Raw genomic sequence first — 26,147 nt, 5'->3', positions numbered from 1 at the left:
CACACCAAGACAGCCCAGTAGGTCAAGTCCCAGGCCATCAGGACAGACCAAGTACCCAGTCATCAAAGAACACACACTGCCCAGGTGGACACACCCCTTTCCCGTGGTGTTTGAAGAGACCCTCATTTTTGCCTTCTCTCCAGCCATCTGTTCTCTCCCTGCCTTTCTTGTGTGGCCAGAGACCACCAAAAAAAAAAAAAAAAAAACCCAGGAGGAAGAGCCAGAAGCCATGAATATCATTTATTTTTATTTTTAAAAAGCCACAATAAAAGTATTTTGATATTTTAAAACCAAATGCATTCTTTATACTGATTAAAACTAGAAGGAAATGGGAAAAATGATTTGCATGATCTTCCTCTAAAGGTGCTTCTTACACAGTGAGAAGGGTGAGCATCACCTGACCTTAAAAATAATCTTGAAAATCCCAGCAGTTTTCCATAAAGAACATATTACTTATACTGTACCATATCCCCCAAATCCAAAACAGCCATCTCCAGCACCAGAAAAGATCACTTGGTCAGGCAGTAGTTAAGTAGCTGGCTCATGTTTGGAAGCCAAATTGTGTGGGAAAAAAACTACTTTGGTTGAATACAAATATTTGAATTTGCATAAGTTAAATGTAATGCCTATGTGACTCCACTGTTTTTGAGGTCTTTCAAAGGACGTGTTAATCTTTACCGTATCAACATTGCAACCCACAATGGCAATGTCCTTTCTTCACTCCTTGAACTAGATGGTTCTTTAGGTGTCTCCTCAGCCACACACCCCTTTCTCTGAGAATGCACATTCCCCAACCAGGTTTACCCTACCTACTGCTGCTCTCTTGGCCACACCTGACTGGCTGATCAGTAGATAGTCTACCCAAGCCAGACCAATCAGGTTTCTCTTATAACCCAAGCTGGGCCAATCAGCACCTGTGCCCCTGATATTTGGAAGTGGGACACGGAGTTACCACACAGGTCATTAAGGGTCCGGAGCTGAAAGTCTTGATGCAGTTCCCAGCTGGGGTGGCCATTTCTCCTACTGTGTTTGGAGAAACAAAGCCAGTCTTAGAAAGAGATGGCCAGGATAGATAAGCAACAGGTAGAGACAAGAAACCAAGACCCAGGGAATTCCCTGGCAGTCCACCCTGCCCTTTCACTGCCAAGGGCCCGGACTCAATCCCTGGTCAGTTAGCTAGGATCGCATAAGCCACACTGTGTGGCAAAAAAAAAAAAAGTAGAAGAAACCAAGACGACCCCCAGAGAGACAGTGCAGCAGACACTACAAGCCCCTTAGTCATTGCCTCCCTCTACTGTATAAGCAGCACGCGAAATGCCCTCATTTCCCAGCCTCCCTTGCAGCTAGACCTGGCTGTGTTGTTCAGTTCTGGCCAGTGACATGCAGGTGAAGGCCCTGGGCAGGGCTTCCCTTCTGGAATTAAAGACAAGGCTTTGCTAGGAGAAAGTTTTTCTCTTTGTCCCTTTGCATTGTCTCCTTTTCCTCTCCTGGAGCTCGGACTTGGAGCTGGAACAGCCATGTTGGGGATCACCAGGTAACAAGCAAGAGACCAAAGCCAACCTCAAAGGACAATGGAGTGGAAAGACATGAAAAGCCTGGTTGGGAGCCTAGTGGCATCACTGTGCTCTGCACTGTACCTGAACTGCCTACCTCTGTACATCCTGTTGTATAAATAAATCAATCCTCTCAGTTTCAGCCACTGTAGTCAGATGTACCTGTTTGTGCTGTGGAGCCAACCACTCAAAAGTTAGTGACTTAAAATGGCAACTATTAGTTCTCATGATTCCAGGCATCAAGCTGGCCCCTTGTACTGGTCTGGTTGGTTTGGCTGGGGCTAGTTTAGGGTGGCTTCGTGTACATGCCTGCCTGGTCATTGCCAGGCAAGCTGGGTTAGGACAGTGGTTCTCAACTGGTGACGATTTTGCCACCCAGGGGGCATTTGGCAATGTCTGGACACACTTTGGTTGTTAAACTGGGGTGGGGGTGATCCTGTCCTCTAGGGGTAGAGCCCAGGGATGCTGCTAAACATCCTGCAGTGCACAGAACAGCTGCCCACAACCAAGACTTATTTGATCCAATATGTCAATAGTACCGAGAATGAGAAACCCTGGTCTAGAAAGGCCTCAGCTGGGACGTCTGATTCTGCCTGGTGTGGTCCCTCATCACCCAGCAAGCCAGACGAGGCCACGTGTGGTGGGTACAGGTTTCCAAGAGCAACAGGAGAGAGAAAGCCCCAAAGCACACTTTTCAAGTCTCTACCTGCCATGTGTTTGCCAACATCTCATCAGACAAAGCAAGCCACATGGCTAGAGTTCATTTGGGAGGGGCTCCAAATTTTTACCATCTACCCACATCCAGGTTTCTGTTATTTTAAGCTGAAGGCAGCGCGCGCCCAGAGCGTTAACGGGCGGGGGCGGGGGTGTGGAGTTGGGAGGTCAACTGGGCCTCCTGGTAGCCTCCCTGAGTTCAACCAATCCAGTGAGGAGAAGCCGTGGGCGGGGCGAGCTCCGCTGCCAGAGTGGCGTGAAGAATTTCCCAAGGCAGAGCGAAAACCTTTCCTGAGCCACTGAGCATGCCCGCTGGTGAAAGGTCCAGCCCAACTTTCACCACATCCCAGACTCCAGAGAGACTTTTCTGAAACCCAGAGAATTGACCATGTCCTCAAACAGCTTAAAAATCTTCCATGGCTCCCCCATGCCTCCTCAGGAAAAGAAGATCACACTTCAGTGGATTTTTTATGCTTCATCCTCAACCAATTTCTTCAGCCACGTCTCCCACTACTTTTGCAAGAACTCTTTTGCTCCACGGATGTTGCAAACTTGCAGCTTCTCATACATACCATGTTCTCTGTGCACACAGGTTCACCTACCTGCGATTCTCTGCCCAGGCCCTCTCTACCAGGATAATTGCATCTGGGCTTTCTAGGTCTATGAAGACAGTCATGCTTCATCCCTCTGGCATAGTTCTTGTTTTTTTTTTTTTTTTTTTGCATCTTTGTTGGAGTGTAGTTGCTCTACAATGGTGTGTTGGTTTCTGCACTGTGGCAGGGTGAATCAGTTATGCATGTGCATGTGTTCCCATGTCTCTTCCCTCTTGCGTCTCCCTCCCTCCCGCCCTCCCTGTCCCACCCCTCTAGGTGGTCGCGGGGCGCCGAGCTGATCTCCCTGTGCTGTGCGGCTGCTTCCCACTAGCTATCTATTTTATGTTTGCTGGTGTATATGTGTCCATGGCATAGCTCTTCGTATTCTGTGTTGTGAATATACTCTATGTGCTCACATGTCTTACCTTCACTAGAATGTGAGCTACTTGAGGGCAGGGGTCTTGGCATATTTTACACCTGTATGGAACTCTAAGACCTAGCAGGGTGCCTGGCACAGGATAGATACTCAATAATTGCTTATTGAAAAAATGAATGGATTATGAGCTCCATGAAGGAAAAAAAAAAAAGCTGTAGGCATTCCAACTGATGCAGAAAGTTGCCCTGATTCCTGATGACATTCTGGTTCCTGGTTTCTTTCCTTGGAAAGGCCCATTCCAATGCCTGCCCTTGGGTTCCACTAGGACGTTTTGTATCACTCAAGATTCTCTGGTTGCAACCAACAGAAATCTCCTGTGGCTAACTTAAACAGAAAAGGAGTTTACTGAAAGGAAATGCGGAAGGTTAGAGACTCAAAGGGCAAGCAAAGCTGAGGAGTCTGAACAGGCAGGAGCCATCTTTTCTTCCCCGTAGATGTCCCCTTTTTTGCTTCAGCCAGTTTGAGTTTCTGTTATTTGCAACCAAAATGGCATTTACTAAGACGCTCTGCACAGCCCCAACTGGTAGCTCTGAGAAGCTACCAGCGACCTTTCGTTCCCCTGACGTTGTACCAAGGGACAGCAAGGTACCTGCATTCCCCCCCCCAGAACTCCCAATCTTCTGATCCCCCAAGAAGCTAAGCCAAACAACTTCCTTCCACCCTTGCCAATGGGGGCCCATTTGGATTCGTGACTTTGCAGATAAGGTGCCCTTCTCCAGCAACTTGGCAGAGCCAGCAGTGCCTGCTGTTGTGGAAACTGGGGTCATGAAGTGTCTACGGAAGAAAACAGCTTCCCCTGGATCCGTGTTGCAAAGTGTGTTCCTGGTAAGTGGAGTGGTTTCCAATTTTTTAGGATCTTAGGAATGAAAGCAATATACTAACGATGAGAGGAAACCCAAAATCTGCTAATGCATTTATTTTTTTATTTTTATTATTATTTTTTAAATTTATGGCTGCTTTGGGTCTTCGTTGCTGCGCCCGGGCTTTCTCTAGTTGTTGTGAGCAGGGGCTACTCTTTGTTGCGTTGCGCAGGCTTCTCATTCCATGGCCTTCTCTTGTTGCGGAGCACAGGCTCTAGGCATGGAGGCTTCAGTAGTTGTGGCTCGCAGGCTCAAGAACGCAGGCTCAGTAGTTGTGGGGCACGGGCTTAGTTGCTCCGCGGCATGTGGGATCTTCCTGGACCAGGGCTCGAGCCTGTGTCCCCTGCATTGGCAGGTGGATTCTTAACCACTGCACCACCAGGGAAGCCCCTCATTTACTCTTAATGCTTCCCCCTGTTGAGGACAAACAAGAGAAAAAAGAAAGGGCAGGGCTTCCTTGGTGGCGCAGTGGTTGAGAGTCCGCCTGCCAGTGCAGGGGACACGGGTTCGTGCTCCGGTCCGGGGGATCCCACATGCCACCGAGCGGCTGGGCCCGTGAGCCATGGCTGCTGAGCCTGTGCGTCCAGAGCCTGTGCTCCGCAGCGGTAAAGGCCGCAACAGTGAGACACCCACGTACCGAAAAGAAAAGAAAAAAAAAAAAAGGGCAATAGCAAGGTTCCAAATGAGCTGAGAAATGACCTTCTAAAAGGGCTCTCAATCTGGCCTCTGGTAGATGTCTGTCGGGGTTTCTGCCCAGCCTAGACCTTCCTCAGGAGAGAAGACGTTTAGGGCTTACAGTGGGCTGACTGGTGGCCCCAAAGATCTCAGGCTCTAATCCCTGGGACCTGAGAATGTTACCTTACAAGGTAAAGTTTTGCGGATATAAGGATTTTGAGTTGAGACTATCCTCGCCCTAAGTGCCATCTGTAAGTGTACTTATAAGTGAGAGACAGGAGGAGATTATATCCAAAGAAGAGGCGGAGGCAGTGACCACAGAGGCAGGACTAGAGTGCTGCACCTACAAGTCAAGGGATGCCAGCAGCTTCTGTGGTTAGAGTCTTTTGAACTCCTTGGCTTTTCAGCTCCTAGGCTGTAAGATTTGAATCCGCAAATGCCCCAAGGAGAAAAGCTGCACCAAATGTCAAGCTTGCGTCTGTGTTTCCCTTCTCTCCAGAACTTGGCCCACATGTCTTGGTGTCTCTCTAACATTCAGATGCCAGCGAACAGATGTTTTCTTACTTTATCCAGGTTTTCTAAAATTTCTTTAGACTTCACCTGATCTTATGTTATTACTGAACTACCATCTCAATTACCTCTAGGAAGAAAATTTACAATTTTTAGAGAAAATGGAACCCTGGTACAGTGTTGGTAGGAATGTAAACTGGCACAGCCACTGTGGAAAACAGTATGGAGGGTTCTCAGAAAACTAAAAATAGAACTACCATATGACCTCGAAACTCAACTCTTGGGTATAAATCCGAAAAAAACAAAAACACGTGTTTTCAAAAACATGTATTTGAAAAGATACATGCACCCCAATGTTCAGAGCATCATTATTTGCAATTACCAAGATATGGAAGCAACCTAAGTGTCATCAAGAGATGAATGGATAGGGGCTTCCCTGGTGGCGCAGTGGTTGACAGTCCGCCTGCCGATGCAGGGGACACGGGTTCGGGCCCCGGTCCGGGAAGATCCCACATGCCGCAGAGCGGCTCTGCCCGTGAGCCATGGCCACTGAGCCTGCGCGTCCGAAGCCTGTGCTCCGCAACGGGAGAGGCCACAACTGTGAGAGGCCCGCGTACCGCAAAAAAAACCACACAAAAACCCCAAAACAAAACTAAAAAACACCCCGTGGATAGTCAGAGGAGTGGACCGTCACAGCTCATCCTCCTGTGCCGTGTGCCAGGCATGATCTGAGCACTTGTACACATGCTAACTTATTAAAATACTTCTAACAATCCTATCAAGTTGGGACTACCATCACCCCGCGTGCAGACTGAACAAAAGGAAACAGAATATGGTATCCTCCTTGTGTTCACAAAGCCCGTTAACTGGCAGAGGCAGGACTTGAAGGCCACAGTCCGGCTCCCGAGTCCATGCCATGCTTTACAGCCTCCAACTTCTCAAACTCATTCCTAAAGCCACCTGGGAAGGAGGAACCAGGCAACTAAAGACTGGGTTTGAATCAGACTCCACGTCTGACCAGCCACGTGATCCCGAGCAGGGGGCCTCGCCTCTCTGAGTCTCAACCTGGCTCCCTTACAAAATGGGCACATTAATGGGAATGTCAGCCTTCAGCAACGCTGTGACGAGTATCAGTGTAGCATGTGTGAACGGGCTTTGTAAACTCTGGAGTGTTCTGTGAGGTATAAACTACCCTCTATTCTCATTAGAGGGAATTCATTTCATAACCTGCTCCCGGCTCTTGAACTTTGCTGTGCATCCAGTCAGTGCTGGATGATCTGGAACCAACAGCTGGTCTATTTATGGCTGCAAACCCACAGGTCATAGGAAGACAGCAGCACCCGAGCCCCTGGGTGGCCACAAAGATAAGGTCCGTGTCTCGAGGACCGATAACATGGTGGTCACTGAAGGAACAGGCCCCCTCCTGCCCCTTCCACTAGTGACAACTGAAAACCTTGATTTCCCCAACACCCCGATCCAAGATCAACCCGACTCTGCCCAATGTTGGAGAAGTACTGGCGTGTCCTGCAGGCCTGGCTGGCCCCCTCTGACTCTGTGTTGCCTCTTTCCACAGATCAGTGCCCTACAGCAAGGCTACAACCAGGTGCTGTGCCAGACCCTGTCTGAGAGAAACTTAGAAATCACCTCCCTGAAGCACGAGGCCGAGAACTTAAGGAGGGAGGCCGCCATCACGTCAGGTGAGGCCCTTCTGCATTCAGGCCCCAGAGCTTCTGCCCTCCCCCTGCAGACATCACCAGTCAACCAGCACACCTGTGCCCTTGACCTGGGTGCAGCCTCAGGGATCACCCCTGTCGGTGCATTAGAGTTCTCCCTCAGTGCAGGTTTCTTGCCGCCCAGTTCCGAGGGCAGGGCCTGGTAAATATTTGAGAGAATGGTATCTCTTGGCTACAAGGTCTCCTGAGCACTGGCCCCACCAGGGAGAACACAGGTCGCCTTGTGGCTTGGGTGGTTCCACAAAGCAGCCTGAGTGCAAACTAGAGCGTGGACAAACTGGGGTCACTCCTTTAAGGCACCCATGGTCTCACCCATTTCAGCCGAGTGCACTTGGGCCCAAAGGAAACCATTTTCTAATTTTATCAGAGGTGGTTGCCTGATAAAGGGCTTGGGTTGGGAGAGGGGCAGCCAACGCACAGCTGTAGCTGAGCTTTGATTCCCTGGATTCCTTCATTGCTTCCACATGTTTCTTGAGCTCCTACTAGGTGTCAGGCCCCGTTCCAGGCTCCGGGGAGGGAGAGCCAAGCAAGACAGTCAGATTCCTGTACTCACAGATTTGGGAGGGGGTGACAGACAATAAAAGTAAATGGATGAATAAACAAGCCCACTTCAGAGAGCAGTGGTGCTGTGGAGAAAATAAACTGTGTGTCGTGGTGGCCAGCGCTTCAAGGGGGAAGGCCAAGGGGGACCAGCTTAGTGGGTGTGCAACCATGGAACTCAGGTGGGACTTGAACCCGTGGGCTGGGACTCGAACCCAGTCAGAACCCACTATCTTTTAATCGAGATCACGCATGTGGTCTCGGGACTTAATAAAGCTCAGGTTCTTTATGTCTCATCGCAGAAAGAATTCAGTGAGAGACAAAGTAAGAAGTGGATTTCTTTAGAGAGAAACACACTCCACAGACAGAGTGTGGGCTATCTCAGAAGGCTAGAGGCCCCTAAATATGGGGTGGTTAGTTTTTATGGGGTGGGTAATTTTATTGGCTAATGAGTGGGAGGATTGTGACAACTCTAATATTTTGGGGAAGGGGCGGGGATTTCCAGGATTTGGGCCACAACCCACTTTTTTTTTTTTTCCTGTACACAGGCCTCTCGCTGCTGTGGCCTCCCCCGTTGCGGAGCCCTGGCTCCGGACGCACAGGCTCAGTGGCCATGGGTCACGGGCCCAGCCGTTCCGCGGCATGTGGGATCTTCCCGGACAGGGGCACGAACCCGTGTCCCCTGCATCGGCAGGCGGACTCTCAACCACCGCGCCACTAGGGAAGCCCCACCACCCACTTTTTGACATTTATGGTCAGCCTCGGAACTGTCCTGGTACTGGTGGGTGTGTCATTTCGCTCATGTATTACAATGAGTCTGTAATGAGGCTCCAGTCCCCCTGGAAGTCGAATCTTACGCCCCCTTGGACCTAGCTGATTCTAACCAGTTTATGTTGTATCCTCCACGGCTATGTTCTTCTTTTAGAGAGGACCTGTTTCACGTGGGCAAGGACAAGCCAAGGGCAAGAGAGGCTGCATGGAGTGAACAGGGGATTGTGGGGCTGGGCAGGGTCGGGGGGTCTGGGTTTTTATTCCAAGGGTGTTGGGAATCCAGTGGAGGTTTTTAAGCAGAAACTGACATGCCTAGAGACCTGAAGAGGATGGGACCACTCACAGACGAGGGGAGGGAGAGAAGCAGGTGACAGGGAGGAGGCAGTGAGCCTCGGAGGGGCACATCACTCTGAAAGCAGTCGGCGCGTAACAGGAAACATGCCCACAGCTGTAGAAGCCAGACATAGCATTGAGTCGCACGTGAATCCCCATCTCTGTATGAATCTGTGCTTTTCTTCTGCCTCACTCTGCAACTTAATCACACCCAGCCCCACCCCCTGCTGCCCCCAGGTCTCTGCTTATGCTCCTCCTTCACTTGGGATGTCCTCAGATATTTTCTGAGCACCTCCCCCAGGCTAGGTGCTGTTCTGGGCACCAGGAACGTAAGGATGAACTCGCTGGTCCTCACCTTCCTCCCGTATGTCGGCCAGTGAAACCTCATCCAAGCATCAAGCCTGTCTCAGATCCCACCTTCTCTGATCAGGGAGTCGGACAGTCCTGGGTTGGGATAACGCTTGAGATGGGCTGGACCCACTCAAAGTGTGGCAAGCCCCAGAGGGATTTCCAAGTAACTGAACTGTGTCCTGGAGGCAAAGCTCATTTTTAAAATGAAATTCTGGAGCATTTTGTGCTTTATTTCATAGACATTCTTCATTGATACCTACCACTAAAACTGGGCCTGATGTTCTTTCAAGAAAAGAACCGTAGGAGATAACCCAATACCACTGCATTTATGCACCCTTCTTCCCACTTTTATTCAAAATGATACTACAATGCAAGAGGGAAGAGATATGGGGAGATATGTATATGCATAACTGATGCACTTGGTTATAAAGCAGAAACTAACACACCATTGTAAAGCAACTATACTCCAATAAAGATGTTAAAAAAATGATGCTACAGTAATGGAGTAGTTATCTATTGCTGCATAACAAGTTACCCCAAAATGTAATGGATAAAACCCCAACCAATATTTATTATCTCCCCCAGTTTCTGTAGTTCAGGAATTTGAGCGGGGGGTGACTTAGTTCTCATGAGTTGCAGTCAAGATGTTGGCTGGGGCATCAGTCATGTCATCTAAAGCCTCAGGGGGAGCCGGAGGATCCCCCTTCCGAATGGCTGCTCATGTGGCTATTGGCTGGAGGCCTTAGTCCCTCAGCCCACATGCTTCTCTCTAGGGCTGCTTGAGTGTCCTCACAACACAGCAGTTGGCTTCCCCCAGAGTGAGTGATTCAAGAGGGAGCAAAGAGGAGGCCACAGTGTCTTTTATGACTCAGCCTGAGAGGAAACAGTCCGTCATTTCCACAGTATCATATTGGTTACCCATGGCAGCCCTATTCAGGGTGGGAGGGGCTACACAGGGCATGAATTCTAGGCGGCAGGGATCATTGGGGCCATTTTGGAAGCTGGCTGCCGAGAAAAATAATAGGCGCCATGGAACAAACATAATTTAGCCACTTCTTGTTCTTGGGACATACCGTCTCATTTGACCCTTACAATAAATCTGTGTGGGACAGACAGTGGGAGGTGAAATAGCTTGTCCAAGACCATGAAGCTAATAAGTGGTAGAGAGGGGTCCAAACTCAGAGGACTGTGAAACCAACCACCCCATCAATAGCGTCCAGCAGTGCCCTCTGCAACACGCCCGTCTCCTGGCCTCTGGAGAAGAATTCCTAGACCTTCCCTGTGCTGGGACTTTGTTCCCCAGGCCCATGGTGTGGCCTCTCCTCCCAGCTTTGCCTGGCCTGTGCCCACAAGGGGCCCCCACAGGTTTCTCCTCTCGCTGGTGCTGACTGCCCCTCATTCTCACTGAAGCCTCAAACCCTGTTCTGTGGACTTTGCTCTCATTCCCATTCCTGCTCTGGGACCCTTGGAAAAAGCCTCCCCAGTTCTAGGCGGGCACCGGTGGTGGCCCAGGCTTGGAAGGTCTTGTCCGAACGTTGGCTGACAGCCATGGTGTTGCAAATAATCCTTCCTGCCTCTTTCACCTCCATGAGTCTTTTGGTTTGGTTTGGTTTGGTTCTTTTACAGAGATGGTGTCATCTTTGCAAAGAGACGTGTTAGTAAAGGATGGTCAAGTTCAACAACTAAAACAGGAGGTGAATCAACTGAAAAGTGAGAACAAAGAAAAGGATCACCAGCTCGAAGCCCTCAGCTCCAGAGTGAGTGTCGGGTCATCAGCAAATTGTAGCTGCAAAAAGCAGACACAGTGGAGTCACATGACACACGGTGGTGAGATGAGGCCAGTGCCCAAGGACACAGGGAGGGTAGCTGCTGGGCAGGTGGCCAACTTCTCTGAAGCCTTTCAAAGGACAGTGTGTATGTGGCTCAGAAGAAGCATAATATATTTTCAAATCCAGCAAACATTTTCTAACCCCTATTATAAATGAGTTTGTTTAATCCCAGCAACAAACACACCTATGAGCATATACTGCCATTGCAAAGTTTAATATTAAGCAGAATATGATCTCTCTGTGAGCAAGGATGACCACACGGCTGCATCGTGTTCCCAGCACCACTGGTTCTCATAATTGTCTTCAAAGCAGAACGTTTGAAGATCCAGATGCAAACACGCAGACTCTCATTTCTTCCTTAGACTTTAGTGTGTAGAATGCCTCTATGGAAGATGAACGTGGTAGGCAAGCAAACAGCTTTTTACATGTAACTTTGACTATTTGCAAATCTTGCCTTCAATGCTAACTTTAGAATCCTGACTCTATAGGATAAGATTTCTCAGTATTTGCATGATGTGCCTGTTTCTGTGAGTCAAGGTAAAACCTCAAAGCTTTCATCTCAGGTGGCAACTCAGAGATTCCCAGAGGCTACCCGATAGCTAGGTCTGCATGGGGGTGGGGTGAGAACAGATCTTGAGGTTCCAAGGAAAAGGCACAGTAGGTAATACCTGGTACGTAGTACCATACCCAGTTTGGAGCTGGTGAAAGGCACTGCATGAGCTTTGGGATCAGACAGACCAGGGTCCAATCCCAGAGCTTTCTCTTATTGTAAATTATTTGGCCTCCATTTCCCCATCTGTGAAATGGGGATGACAAAATCGTTTTCTGAGAAGTGGGAGGCTGGTTTTAGTTGTGCTCTTCTGCCTCTGCCCTGGGTTGGCTGCCTGGCCAAGCCCTCTGCATTCGTTTCTCCCAAGCAGAGTGTCTTCCCAGGCATGTGCTATAGCTGTTTAATGTGGGGTGTGTGTGTGTGTGTGTGTGTGTGTGTGTGTGTGTGTGTGTGTGTTGGGGACGGGAAGGGGATGCAGAGGTGGTGCTAAGTAGAAGGAATCTGCAAAGACAGCACCTGCTTGGCTCTTCTACCTCCTGAAGTGCATTTGGATGATTTATGTCCCCGTTTCCCCTTCCTTGTTGACCTCGGAATGAGGTCCCTTCTCCTCTAGACTGTGCTGGCCAGTAGCACAAGGGCTCGTCACCACCAAGGGTACTGCTCTTGTGAACATTTGAGATGCCTTTTTTTTTTAATGACATACATCATGAGTGTTAATTTTAGAAAAATAAGTAGATGACATTGAGAAGAAAAAATAAAAAGAGAGGAGAGGAAATGCTACCTTGAGAAATCAGTGTTAATATTTTCATGTATGTTCTTCCAGTCTTATTTCTATATATTGCCTAGAAATCAATCAATCAATCATTTTATAGTGAATTTATTCTATGCACCTTTATAAAATTTTTAAATACTTACTATTTTCCCGTGCTAATAAATCAGCGCTCTTATCATTCGTCTTAAAAGCTACATACTTTCTCCTGGATGTACCCAGTGTTATAAAGTGGTCTGCTGTTCTAAACAACACTTGGGTTGTTTCCTCATTTTATTTTTATTCCACAGTTACTGACAATTCTGTGAAGAGCATCCTTGAAACTACAGATTTACTTATTTCTCCAGTCATTGTCCTTAAGGTACATTCCTAAAGTGGGAATTGCTGGGTCAAAAGAAGGCACATCCATCCTTATGCACTTAATGCCTGTTGCCGAGACGCCCTCGGACAAGACAGCTCCGTTTACCCCTCCACACCAGTCGGGGCAGTTGTGTCTTTGAGACTCAATCTGCACAAAAGCCCTAAGATGGACCCCATCTCTCTGGCTCGGCCCCCTGCACCCTCACCGGTCACAGCGTGAAAACATCCCAATTCCTTCACCCTAAGTACCCAGACTCTACAAAGCTGGATTTCCCCTGCAGTGAAGTTTGCTGGCTTTTGAAGAGGAATTTAGGCGCTCTATTCCTCAGAACTCATGAGAGGGTGAACTGGGAATGACTGCAGGATCCCGTGCTCCCATCACACAAATGGTCTCGCCTCTCAGAATTCAGAGGTGTGATTGGGTTATACAGCAGGAAACACTCCTGGGCGTGAACACAGGTACTTGGGACCCCCAGCCAAGCCCCCGTGGCCTTGTCAATTTTATGCACAGTGCTCAGTGCTGAAAGAAGAGTTACAGAAGGAAGATGCCCAGAAGGAGAACTGGGAAGCCCAAGAGAAAGAGTTAAAACTCTGCAAAACCGTGCGTTGAACCTCCTGACCCCTAGGTGTCCACTGAAAGCCTAGATTATGGCCTTGAGGGTTTTGGACGGGTTCCATGGCCCATTAGCTAGCACAAGCTCTGGGGCTTTCTGGGTGTTTGTCTGTTAATGTAGTCTCCTAATGCTTTGATTTGCTAGCCTCAAAGAGATGGGTGAAAAGACCATGGAAAACACACTCTCCCCAGATTTTCTGGGCAGTTGGCTCAAGGTCCCTCATCAGGTTTCCCCTGGGGAAAGGGATGGGAGGTGGCCACCATATGCTGCTAGAAATTCACCGTGGTCCCTACCCCTGGACTTGTGATGCCCAGACTGTCATGATCCACTGTCACAAGTTTTATCACAGCCCTGAGCACTGTTATTAACACAACTCTTCTTGAAGTATTTTTGCTTAAATACATTCAATTTTACAACAATTCATAAAAACAAAATAAAAAGCAAATGTATCACTGGCCTTCTATGGAAGGTGAACATAAAAATCAATACAGTGAAAAGATGACCACTCAATGTAAATATTCACCCCCTGTACAGGCCCGAACCCTCGTGCACATCACCAGGCATACGTTTTCCATCCGTTGGGAAGGACGGTGCCTGGGACGGGGGCAGGAGACGTGTGTTCTTCTCTCTGTCAGGAGCACACTTCTCTGCCTCAAATGAGATAAAAATGTCATTGTTCTTTTCTTCCAAACTGTGCCCATTGTGTCTTCCAAACAGCCCTTATTTAGATTGAACTCAAAAATGTGCCCCAAGGAAAGAGACTCTAATGAGTGGATAGGTATCTTGTACTGTTTAATCCAGGATCCATGCTGATCTTCAAAAGAAACTCAAATTTTCCCTCACCCAGCCCTTTCATTGCATCCGTTGAAAGAAAGTCCACTTTGCCTCAAAGATGTGGAATTGTCCCCCAAGGGAAGGAGTTAAGCGAATCCCAGACTAGGTTTCTGCCTTAATGAACCGGATGAAATGAGTTCTGAAGTTGACTTCCCTGTTGTTGGAACTCTTTCAGCAAATCCATGACATGGAAAAAGAAATGAGGAAGCTCAGGGTGGAGCTGAAAAGGAGCAGTACCGAGCAGAGCCTGATCTCTATGACGCTGGGGGAAAAGAGCAAGGTATGGCAGGGACAGGTCGGCCTGGGAACCACTCTGGGGCAAGCACACCACCTGCATCATCTCTGTTCATCCTCACAATGACCCCATGCGGTCTATACTGGTATTCACCCCACTTTACAGTCGGGAAAACTGAGGCTCACAGAGGTGAAGGAAGTTATCCAAGTTCACTTGCATAAAGTAGTTGTGGCAGAGCTTGAATCCAGGTCTGCCTGACTCCAAAGCTCCTGTGTGTAACCACAACCCTAGACTGCCTTCAGATATTAATTGTGAAATTATCTAAGAAAGAATTGATCCATTAAATCAAGTTTGCCAATGATGTTGTTCCAACTTAAATTCTCATATTGATTTTTTTTTGTCTTTTTGTTCCATCATTGAGAATGTTTTTAAAAATCTCAACATGTTTGTCATTTGTGTTTCTTCTTTTAATATGAACGATTTTTGCTTTATATATTTTGAGGCTGTGTTACTAGGTGCATATAAATTTAGAATCCTAATACTTCCTGTAGAGCAAAACTTTAGATCATCATGAAATGTCCCTTTTCATCTCTAGTAGTGTTTCTCCCTTAACGTCTCCTTTGTCATTTAGCTTCATCACTGGCTTTCTGTTGGTTAGAGTTTTCATACCATATCTTTTTCATATGTTCTCTGTCAATTTTTGTCTTAAGGTTTAGACATATGCCTTCAAATAGCGTATCATTTTTACAAAATCCAGTTTGACAATCTTTGACTTTTAGTCCATTTATATTATGTAATTACTCGTGTACTGGGGTTTAAATCTACCTTCTTGCTCAATACCAGTTGTACCATCTGTGCTATATTCCTTTTTCTCTCCTTTCTTGCCTCCTTCTGAGTGGATGGTTTTCTCTTATTCCACTTTCGCCCTCTATTAGCTTGGAAATATTTCACTTTTTTACTATTCTTTTAGTAATAGTAAGACAATAGCATTCATCCTTGACTCACCAAAATCACACATTAATTAAGTTTTTCACTCTTCTACTATTCTCTTAGTAGTCATCCTGAAGACTATAATATGCATTCTTTTTTTTTTTTTTTTTTTTTTGCGGTACGTGGGCCTCTCACTGTTGTGGCCTCTCCCGTTGTGGAGCACAGGCTCCGGACGCACAGGCTCAGTGGCCATAGCCCACGGGCCCAGCCGTTCCGCGGCATGTGGGATCCTCGCGGACCGGAACACGAACCCATGTCCCCTGCATCGGCAGGCGGACTCTCAACTACTGCGCCACCAGGGAAGCCCTATCCTGTGGTTTTTAAGTATCCCTGCACACTCTGCCTGTCTCTAGAGTATTAAGTCCAGTTGCGCTGTTTTTACCTCTTTGTTTATTGAGATTATTATTTACTTGCATTAAAATGTACCAATTTCAAAGGTACAGTTTGATTAATTTTGGTAATTGTATACCAGGTGTAACCACCACCACGACCCAGATATAGAAAAGTTACTTACCCTTTAAAAGTTTTCCATCCCAATTTGCCCCAATTCAGTTTTGAGACACTTTATTGAGTTTTACTGCTTTCTCTAACATCGACTCTTCGGGTGATTTAGGAAAGTCACTTTACCTCTCTGGATGTGTTTTTGCTTTTATAACATGAAAAATGCCAGAACAGATGTGTTACCAAGGGCCCTTGCAATACTTTCAGAAAATGAGGGGGTAGGGTAAGGGCGGGGATCTCAGCCTTGCGTCCTCATTCTTCACACAGCACACGCATGTGGCAGATCCTAGTGGGAAAAGCCTGTGGTCGCACCAGAGAGAATTAGGTTTCCATCTCCTCTCTTGCTAGTGTGTATGTAACCTTTTGTAAGCATCAGCTTTCTCATCTCCAATATCAGGCTTATTAACAAGGTCTATTTGTTTACTGTTGTGAGGATGAATTGAGATGCACCGGCAGCCTTAAATGTTAGTTGGTATTTGTATTATGGCATAATAGAAAGGCACTGCATTCAACCATCTCAGTTACTACACGTTTATGCAGGCTGATTCTCACAGCCAAAACAGACGCACAAAGTACACCCACCCATTGACATACCTGGGGAAGCCCGAAGCCTCCCTTGCCTGCCTTCCTTACGGGGCTCAGAGAACAGCTGCGCATGCGTGCGCGTGCTTCCAAAGCGCCTCGCTAGGGGGCGGAATGGGAAACAGGAAGTTCTAACGCCTGTCGTACAAGCGCGACGTAAAGCGGGTCTGCTTTATGGCACCCTGCTTCCGCCGTAAAGCGCCGTTGGCAATCCCGCGTGAGTGGGTTGACGAGACGACTGCCAGGTGAAAAACGCGGTTCTTGGAGGTTGGCTGACTTGACGTCTTCCCCATGGGCAAACGCGGGAGCCGGAGCCGGAGCCGGAGCCGGAGCCAGAGCCAGCTGCTCAACTCCCTAACTAAAAAGCAGAAGCATCATCTAAGGGATTTCGGCGAGGAGCATCCCTTCTATGACAGGTATGGAGAGGCAAGGCTGGGACCGGCGCTGCCGGCGTCCTTTCCCGGTGGGAGCCCGCGTGTCCCCGCGTTTGGTCCGCCGGTGCCCCAGGGGTAGTGACAGGGCAGCTCCCGCCGCGTGCCACGCTGCCCCGGCGCCGGCCTAGCTCGCCCGGGGATCCTGGCGGCTTCCCGCCTGAGGTGGGGTTCTTCGCCGGTCTTCCTACCCTTTGTTGAGCCTGTAGTTTTATGCTAGACGGCACGCCTCCTGTGTGGCGACTGGGCAGAGGTTTTATAAGCTTGTGTTCGTTTTCTATGTTTTTAAAGAATTGCTTGGGGGCTTCCCTGGTGGCGCAGTGGTTAAGAATCCGCCTGCCAAGGGAGGGGACAGGGGTTCGAGCCCTGGTCCGGGAAGATCCCACATGCCGCGGTGCAAGTAAGCCCGTGCGCCACAACTATTGAGCCTGCACTCTAGAGCCCGCGAGCCACAACTACTGAGCCAGGTTGGTGCAACTACTGATGCCCGCGAGCCTAGAGCCCCTGCTCCGCAACAAGAGAAGCCACCTGTCGCCGCAACTAGAGAAAGCCCGGGCGCAGCAACGAAGACCCATAGCAGGCCAAAATAAATAAATTAAAGAAGTTAAAAAAAATAAAAAAAGAATTGCTTGGGACCCTCGACATCACCTATCTATTCAATGACCATGAGGAAACTAATGTTTGGGTAGTTGTGGGTTCCTCTCTAAGTGTCCAGACTCTCAGTTATGATCTTAGTGCTCATCCCACCCCTTTGGGCTGCTTTATCAACAGTTAGAGGGATAGTCTACTTAAGAAATTTGCTAGAAAAGGTGAACCCCGAGGGCTTTTATTTGCCAAAATTTCCCATCTTTTGGATGAGAGCCTGTTACTGTGTGACTGTAGTATTTGTCATGTGGTCTTGTTAGACTTTTTCATTCGTCTCTTATTATCTATTTGGCATATCCTTCCAAAACCTGTCCAAATGCATATGGAGTTTTTACTTGACAATAGATATAATGTAGTTATAACGGTATAGTCTGCCATGTTCATTTAAAGTTGTATCATTAGACTTTTCCTAATTGCTACCTACTAGTAGTTAAAGTTTAACATTGCCTGTTTCTTCTCAGGGTTTCCAGAAAGGAAGCAAAACCACAGACTTGTCAACTGGTAATGCTTTATACCTTCTTTATGATAGTAGATTCTGGACTGTTACTTTTAAGATTATATATGGTACTAAAGTTTGGCTACATTTCCACTCTCTTTGATTTTAGATGTAAGCTATATTTTAGTAATATTGCTTAGTTTTAAGTGCAGATGTCTGTTAAAATGCCATTGTGATAACTAATGTAGTATAGAGTATGGAACTGTCCTGAGAGATTAGCCTGTTAGAACCTGTTAAGGAGGCTTACCAGAGGGCTCTTGGTGAATCCTAAGAGGGAATGTCATGTTTGCTTAACATAAAATAGAGTGCAAAATCATCAAAGGTCTTATTTCATTACCACAGACTCAGAAATAAAGTACTTTTTTGTTGTAAGTTTTCCTGTTGCTCCTTTAAAGGTGCCAAATGTCTGACACATAGGTTAGATCGCCTTATAACCTAAAGCTCCATGTGTTTAGTTTGCTGTCTTCCCATGTGGAACATGAGCAGTTCAAAGAAGAGGAAGCGCTTCTAGAATCATAGCTAGATTAGCTGTTTGAAACAAATTTGGTGCTCGGTCTGGTTGAATAGATAGGATTGCATATTTGCAGAAAAGCTAGTTTTTATTTAGAAAAGTCTGAACTTGGTTCCACTGTGGGCCTGATGATAGTCGTGGGGTAGCAACAAGACCAGTATAATTTTTGTTTTTAAAATCCCCATTTTCCTTTTAGTCAGAGAGTTTATAGATACTTCAAGTTCTGAAAGTGAAGCATAGAGTGAACCAGAACAAGTTTCTGGTTACAACAGACTACTTGCCACATTAAAGGATGTCTCCAAGGAAGATGAGGAGGAGGAAGAGGAGGAAGACAGTGTTCTAGATGAGACAGAAATGAATCTTGAAGATGGCGATAGTGACGTCATTGTGGAGGAAGAGCTGGCAGTGGAGTCCACTGACATGCAGAAGAGTGAGTGTCTCTGATGTGGGTTTATCATCTTTGCAGGGACCACAGACAGATTGCCCCAGGGGCAGGGTGCCTTGTACCACAGAGCTGGGTGAAAGCACATGGATTCAAAGCAGAGATTCTTAGCATTGTTGGGCTCTGTGATATCTTCAAGAATCTGATGAAAACACAGGACCCTGTGGCCATAAAAATGCAGAAATGACATTTTTGCTTACGATTTCCAGGATTTCATCAATCCTACTTCAAATTCCCCTGATTGGGAGGAAAGGGAACATAATTCTGTTTTTGTAATGGTCTCAATTTATGAAAGAGATTATTGTTCCTGCCTTAGAGGAACCAAGTTTAATGGAAGCTAGACATAAAATATACAAAACTTTTCAAGCATCCAATCTGAATGGAACCGATAAATATAAGGTGTTAAAGAGATGCAAAGTGGTCACATGCTGCCAGGGTAAACGAGGGGAGGCTTCAGAGAAGAGCTGGGACTGAAAGCTGAAAGGGACTCTGTCTCACTCAGACATCTAGGTGACTATTTTTTTAAAAATTATCATTAATTTATTTATTTCTGGCTGCATTGTGTCTTTGTTGCAGTGCGCCGGCTTCTCACTGTGGTGGCTTCTCTTGTTGTGGAGCATGGGCTCTAGGCACGTGGGCTTCGCTAGTTGTGGCACACGGGCTCAGTAGTTGTGGCTCACGGGCTCTAGAGCACAGGCTCTGTAGTTGTGGCGCACGGGCTTAGTTGCTCGGCGACATGTGGGATCTCCCCAGACTAGGGCTTGAAACCACGTCCCCTGCATTAGCAGGCGAATTCTTAACCACTGTGCCACCAGGGAAGTCCCCATAGGTGACTTTTTAATTTAACTTTAAAATCAACTTTATTGAAGTATGAATTACATTCAACAAGGTGTACCCATTTTAAGCGTGTAATTTGATAAGTTTTGACAAATGTGTATATCTATATTGTCATCGCCAAAGTCAAGATACAGAACACTTCCAATACCTGCAACAAGTTCCTTCTTATCCTTTTACAGTCAGTTTCCCAGGCCTGGCATCAGGCAACCACTGACATGCTTTCTTTCACTATGTATTAGTGTTTCCTTTTCTAGAAATTCATATGAATGGAAGCATACAATAAGTACCCTTTTGCACGTGGCTTCTTTGGCTCCTCATGTTGTGACTCATCCGTGTAGCTCATATTAGTAATTCATTTCTTTTTATTACTGGAATAATAGTCCATTGTCTGAATATATCTGGGTAACTTTTTATATTCTATTATCTTAATGCCTACTTGCCTTACTGTATTTTTTTCTATACTTTGAGGTGTCACACACCATTCTTAGTATTTTCATTCATCACTTGTACTCGGATAAAGAAATCGTTGCCTCAGACTTAGGGATTGTTTTAATTTTGTTGGTTTTCCAGTTTTCTTTCATGTTTTAGGTTTTTAAAAATGAAAAGTTTGGCTTTTTAAATTATAAAAGTAATATATATTTACTGTAAAAATTTAAGAGGGTAATACAGTTAACGTATATCTCCTCCACCGTGGGATGAACACCTTTAACATTTTATAGAACCTTCCAGACTACTTTTTTATGGATATATGAGTGAATATATATTTGTGTGTATGTGCATAATGGCCTCATACATTTCTGTAAGTTACTTTTTTCTTTAATAATATAACGTGTGTAACTGTGGGTTACTGCTGCTAGAACCCTGGTGTCCAAACTCCCAGGCCAAATCTCCTTCTACTACATTACACTACCATGGGGAAGCTTAAAAAAGAAAGGGAAAGTATGAAGGGTGATTTTTCCATAAATTAAATCAACTTGAAAAGGTGCATTTGGAGAGTCAGAGAGTACTGATATTGTTAGAAAGAAGAAAGGTTTAAAAGCTGGTTAAATCTCATTCAAAAAAAATCCATATGTACCACATTGTAAAAAAGAGAAGGAAGACGGCGTTCATGATTACTGGGCTGGCAGGGTAGGGGACAGTTGCATGCTGGGGGTGGCTCTCGTACTGGCTCTTCCACTCTTCACACTTGTGCTCGGCCAGGGCCAGGGACCGCTGAGGGAGATCAGAGGAGAGGGTGGTGCCTTGGGGGTTCCAGGGAGTTGTGCAGCTGGCTCCCTTGCCACCCAGACCGCCCCAGGGTTCCCAGCCCCAAGGATTATGGAGCATCCCCACACCTGTTTGCTCTGCAGTTGCTGTTGTGCACGCATTTTCTCCTCCAGCACTTTCTGCAGTGTCTCCTTGGCCTTCTGCTCATAGCTGTTTTCCTGGTCTTCCATCCGTAATAGCAACTTATTCATTCCCCAAGAAGTGTATTTCTGTAAATTTGAGGCAATTCAACAAATACACATTGACCTACTGTGTGCTAAAGCCTGAGCAGGGATACAGAAATGAAAAGAAATTGGTCCTTGCCCACAGGGCAGAGATGTCCGTAATCTGGTGGACCTTCTTCCAGGCTGGAGGCAGGCAGGGAGAGTCCCTCAGGTGATGTGAGAGGTGAGTGGGGATAAAAAACTGCCCTGGGCATGCTGGGCCTCCTCCCCTAGGCCTTCCACAGGCATTTGAACTCCGACGTTTCCAAAGGGAAATCATCTTTCTAAACCTGCTCCTATCTCAGTGGCCAGCATCACCCCCCACCCAGTCTCCCAAACCCTAAACCAGGGAATCATCCTTGATTTCTCTCTCACCTTCTTCAAGGAATCAGTTCCTCATCAAGCTCTGTCAAGTCAGCGTCTTTAACGGCTCCTTCGTTACCTGTATCCTCTATCCCTACCGCCACCTCCTTAGTTCAGACCCTAGTGACACTATTATATGGATTATATAGAGACTATGTGTTATCTTCATGCCTTGCCTCCCTCCAAACCCTTTTCAGTCCTGCAGCTAGAGGGTTCTTTCTAAAGCTTAAATCTGATCCCATCACAACCTGCTTAAATCTCTCAGTGGTTCTCAGTGTTCTAAGAATCAGGTCCAAACTCCTTGGCATGGTTCCTACTTACAAGCCCAGACTTTCATCTCATGCTGCCTCCACGCAAGCTGAACTGCTTGTAGGTCCCCTAAGCACTGTGCTTTTCAGCCTCTGCCTTTGCCCATAAAGCTTCTTCTGCTTAGAGTATCGTGACCCACGCTTCTCACCTGGTTAACTTCTACCCATGTTCAAGATTCAGCCCTAGAATCATAAATTCTGATAAACTTAGCCAACCATACCTACCCCCCGACTCTTTATGGATTAGGCAGTTTTACTGGTGTTCACATAGTATCTGTATTTCTGATCTATTGACTCATCTGTCTCCTTTAAGGGATTGTAAACTCCTTTGAGGCAGGGAGCATTTTTATTTTTGTATTTTTTGTATTTTATTTATTTATTTATTTATTTATTTATTTTTATTAGTTTCTGCTTTATAACAGAGTGAATCAGTTACACATATACATCTGTTCCCACATCCCTTCCTCATGCATCTCCCTCCCTCCCACCCTCCCCATCCCACCCCTCCAGGCGGTCACAAAGCACCGAGCTGATCTCCCTGTGCTCTGCGGCTGCTTCCCACTATCTATCTACCTTACATTTGGTAGTGTATATATGTCCATGCCTCTCTTTCGCTTTGTCACAGCTTACCCTTCCCCCTCCCCATATCCTCAAGTCCATTCTCAAGTAGGTTTGTGTCTTTATTCCCGTTTTACCCCTAGGTTCTTCATGACATTTTTTAAAAATTCCATATATATGTGTTAGCATACGGTATTTGTCTTTCTCTTTCTGACTTACTTCACACTGTATGACAGACTCTAGGTCTATCCACCTCATTACAAATAGCTCAGTTTCGTTTCTTTTTATGGCTGAGTAATATTCTGTTGTATATATGTGCCACATCTTCTTTATCCATTCATCCGATGATGGACACTTAGGTTATTTCCATCTCTGGGCTATTGTGAATAGAGCTGCAATGAACATTTTGGTACATGTCTCTTTTTGAATTATGGTTTTCTCAGGGTATATGCCTAGTAGTGGGATTGCTGGGTCATATGGTAGTTCTATTTTTAGTTTTTTAAGGAACCTCCATACTGTTCTCCATAGTGGCTGTACCAATTCACATTCCCACCAGCAGTGCAAGAGTGTTCCCTTTTCTCCACACCCTCTCCAGCATTTATTGTTTCTAGATTTCTTGATGATGGCCACTCTGACTGGTGTGAGATGATATCTCATTGTAGTTTTGATTTGCATTTCTCTAATGATTAATGATGTTGAGCATTCTTTCATGTGTTTGTTGGCAGTCTGTATATCTTCTTTGGAGAAATGCCTATTTAAGTCTTCTGCCCATTTTTGGATTGGGTTGTTTGTTTTTTTGCTATTGAGCTGCATGAGCTGTTTATAAATTTTGGAGATTAATCCTTTGTCAGTTGCTTCATTTGCAAATATTTTCTCCCATTCTGAGGGTTGTCTTTTGGTCTTGTTTATGGTTTCCTTTGCTGTGCAAAAGCTTTGAAGTTTCATTCGGTCCCATTTGTTTATCTTTGTTTTTATTTCCATTTCTCTAGGAGGTGGGTCCAAAAGGATCTTGCTGTGATTTATGTCATAGAGTGTTCTGCCTATGTTTTCCTCTAAGAGTTTGATAGTTTCTGGCCTTATATTTAGGTCTTTAATCCATTTTGAGCTTATATTTGTGTATTGTATTAGGGAATGATCTAGTCTCATACTTCTACATGTCTCTGTCCAGTTTTCCCAGCACCACTTATTGAAGAGGCTTTCCTTTCTCCACTGTACATTCCTGCCTCCTTTATCAAAGATAAGTTGAGCATATGTGCATGGGTTTATCTCTGGGCTTTCTATCCTGTTCCATTGATCTATCTTTCTGTTTTTGTGCCAGTACCACACTGTCTTGATTACTGTAGCTTTGTAGTATAGTCTGAAGAGGGAGCATTTTTAAAAAAATAAAATTATTTTTGTAGGCTTGGGGATCTGAACAATAGTCAGTAAAGTCAAGTTTTAAAAATTAATACATTTGTATTTTTAGAATTTCTCCTGGCTTCAAGGTCAAAAAGAAAAAGACACAAGAGCAGCTTTGCAAATTCACTGGGGGTCTTGCCTTTCCAGTGCTTTTCATCTTTACGCCCTGTGATTTTTGGGAAAGCAGGAGCCTTTTACTGTCGCTTCTGGGTTACCCAACTGGGTAAGAGATAGTCTAGATAATGCAGATTTAGAGTTCAATATCAAATCATTTCCATTTAGCTTTGGAGTCATCTGAAAATTTGGATTTAAATGTTGAGTGGGTCTTATGTTCTTGGAATTGTCATTAGAAACCAGATACAGGAGTTACTGGTTGAGATCATACATGGTTATGTCCAGGTTATTGGACTTAACCATGCTGGTCACTGACCAGCTTTATCCCCCTTTGAAAACGAGTAGACTGGCATTCTGGATTATATGTCAGTCTCTTACGAGCTTGGTTGGCATTACTGAAAAAATAAAAGTTGTGGATCCGCAAACCCATAGACTCTATAGGCTATGTTCCCCTGCAGAATTCTAACTACATGGCCACCTTATCTTCCTAACATCAAGTGGGAGCAGTCTGGCCGGTCCATCTCGTTCTCTTGATCTTGAGTCCTCTGCAAAAGACATCCCCCTTTTCTGCACCAGCACATACGTCACAGCCCTGAAGAAAGTGTAGACATCTGAGATACGTTAACAGTGGGGGAGGGCTGATATCCCGTGAACAGACACATAGATGCCTGTTAGACCTGGAAATTGAAAACCAGAGAGGCGGGGCCACACTGGTTTTGGCCCAGGCCACCAGCCACTGGTGTTCCCAGCAAAATGTTCCCAATGTGGGAGTTTGAGGAAGCAGGGAAAGGCAGGTGGTGTGAGTTTATTAGGACTTGAGGCCCTCAGCCTCGCACTGAGGCCAGCTGAACCCCCAGAGCGTGCTTCCTGCCCTCCTATGGGCTGCTACTCCTAAAGGTACTTGGTTTCAACAGTTATTTGTGCATCAGGTTAAAGACTGAAGGGAGAGGGAACTGCAAGCCTAAATTCTTCATATCATACGCCACCTCCCTTTCTCTTCTTATTATATAAGCAATTCATGTGAAAAACAAATAAGGCAAGCCAAACAAAACAAAATTACCTGAAATCTTGCTATCCAAAAGTTGCCATTAGTATTTTGGTGTATACTTGTTCCAGATTTTTCTTTATTTTTAACCCTTCATTAAGGCCATTGTAGTCTTGACAGATGATGCTGGCACAAGCACTTGAGATGAGACTCCTCTTTTTAAAATACTGTATTTGCATTTGGCTTAATTTGTCTCAGGCCCTGCCTTGCCTGGTCCCCAGCGTGGTGTTTTCTGCTGCAGTCTCTGTAAATTGGAGTTGGGGTGATGGGGCGGTCAGGCAGGGCTGTGTGTATCTGTGTCTGTATGAGGGAGGGCGGGCACACTTTCCAGTGTTTCTGGGCAACAAGCAGGCACTCACTGCAGTTTCCTATCCCTCAGGGCTGGGCTGTGGAGACAGGGGAAGTACCAGGAAGGGGTGGACGACCCCGACCCAGCTAAATGGAAGGCCCAGCTCCGCTGTGCGCTCAACAAGAGCAGGGAATTCAACCTGATGTACGACGGCACCAAGGAGGTGCCCATGAACCCAGTGAAGATATATCAAGTGTGTGACATCCCCCAGCCCCAGGGCTCTATCATTAACCCAGGTGAGGCCCCAGCTGCTGGGGAGAAGGTGGACAGTGTGCCAGGTTCCGGGCTGGACCCTTAAAGCGATAGTCGACTTGAAAGTCGCCTCGCTTACAAAGTTGAAGACTGGTAAATAAAGCAAGAAATGCTGTCCCTAGAAAGAACCCAGAGAACAAAAGATATAAACTCAGCACAGTCTTCCTGCCCACCCAGTGGAACAGTAAAGCATTAGAAAGAAGAGGGGGTATTGAGTTCTATAAAAAATAACTTCTCTTGGGACTCAACACTGAGAACAGAGGCCAGGTAGTTTAGAAGAAGGAGGGCTTAAAACTTAGAAGGTCTGAGTTATAAACCTCGGTCTTTCTATTTCACTACTTGTGGGACATTGAATCAAGTCATTCAACGTTTTGAGCCTCAGCTTCTTCCACTATAAAATCTGGGTTCTCATCTTTCCTGCGTATTTCAAAGGCTGTTGTAAGAATCAATTGCCATGACATTATGAAGGCTATTAAGTTCTCTTTATAAATGATGGGTAAGTGATCATTTAATTTGTATGGTATTTTTCCTAGGAGAATACCACCTGATCCCTATATTTACTCAATGTTGAGCCAGTTCCGACTAAGAGCCAGATA

The 26,147-nt window shown here is 46.2% G+C and overlaps 1 long non-coding RNA gene and 1 pseudogene across 2 annotated transcripts in view; both read left to right on the top strand.

Moving 5' to 3' along the window:
- Positions 1 to 26,147, top strand: part of LOC308620080 (centrosomal protein of 78 kDa-like) — a 319,042-nt pseudogene that overhangs the window by 241,832 nt on the left and 51,063 nt on the right. The gene's annotated exons all lie outside the window — the stretch shown is intronic.
- Positions 16,544 to 18,881, top strand: LOC308619968. The gene is made up of 3 exons (XR_014016283.1): positions 16,544 to 16,749; positions 17,871 to 17,910; positions 18,613 to 18,881. It is a non-coding gene; the product is annotated as an uncharacterized lncRNA (long non-coding RNA).

The sequence above is a fragment of the Mesoplodon bidens genome (genome assembly GCF_964165515.1).
Source record: "Mesoplodon bidens genome assembly, chromosome: 7".
NCBI lineage: Eukaryota > Metazoa > Chordata > Mammalia > Artiodactyla > Ziphiidae > Mesoplodon > Mesoplodon bidens.
The sequence above is the reverse complement of the archived record's forward strand: the minus strand, read 5'-3'. Positions and strand labels throughout refer to the sequence as shown.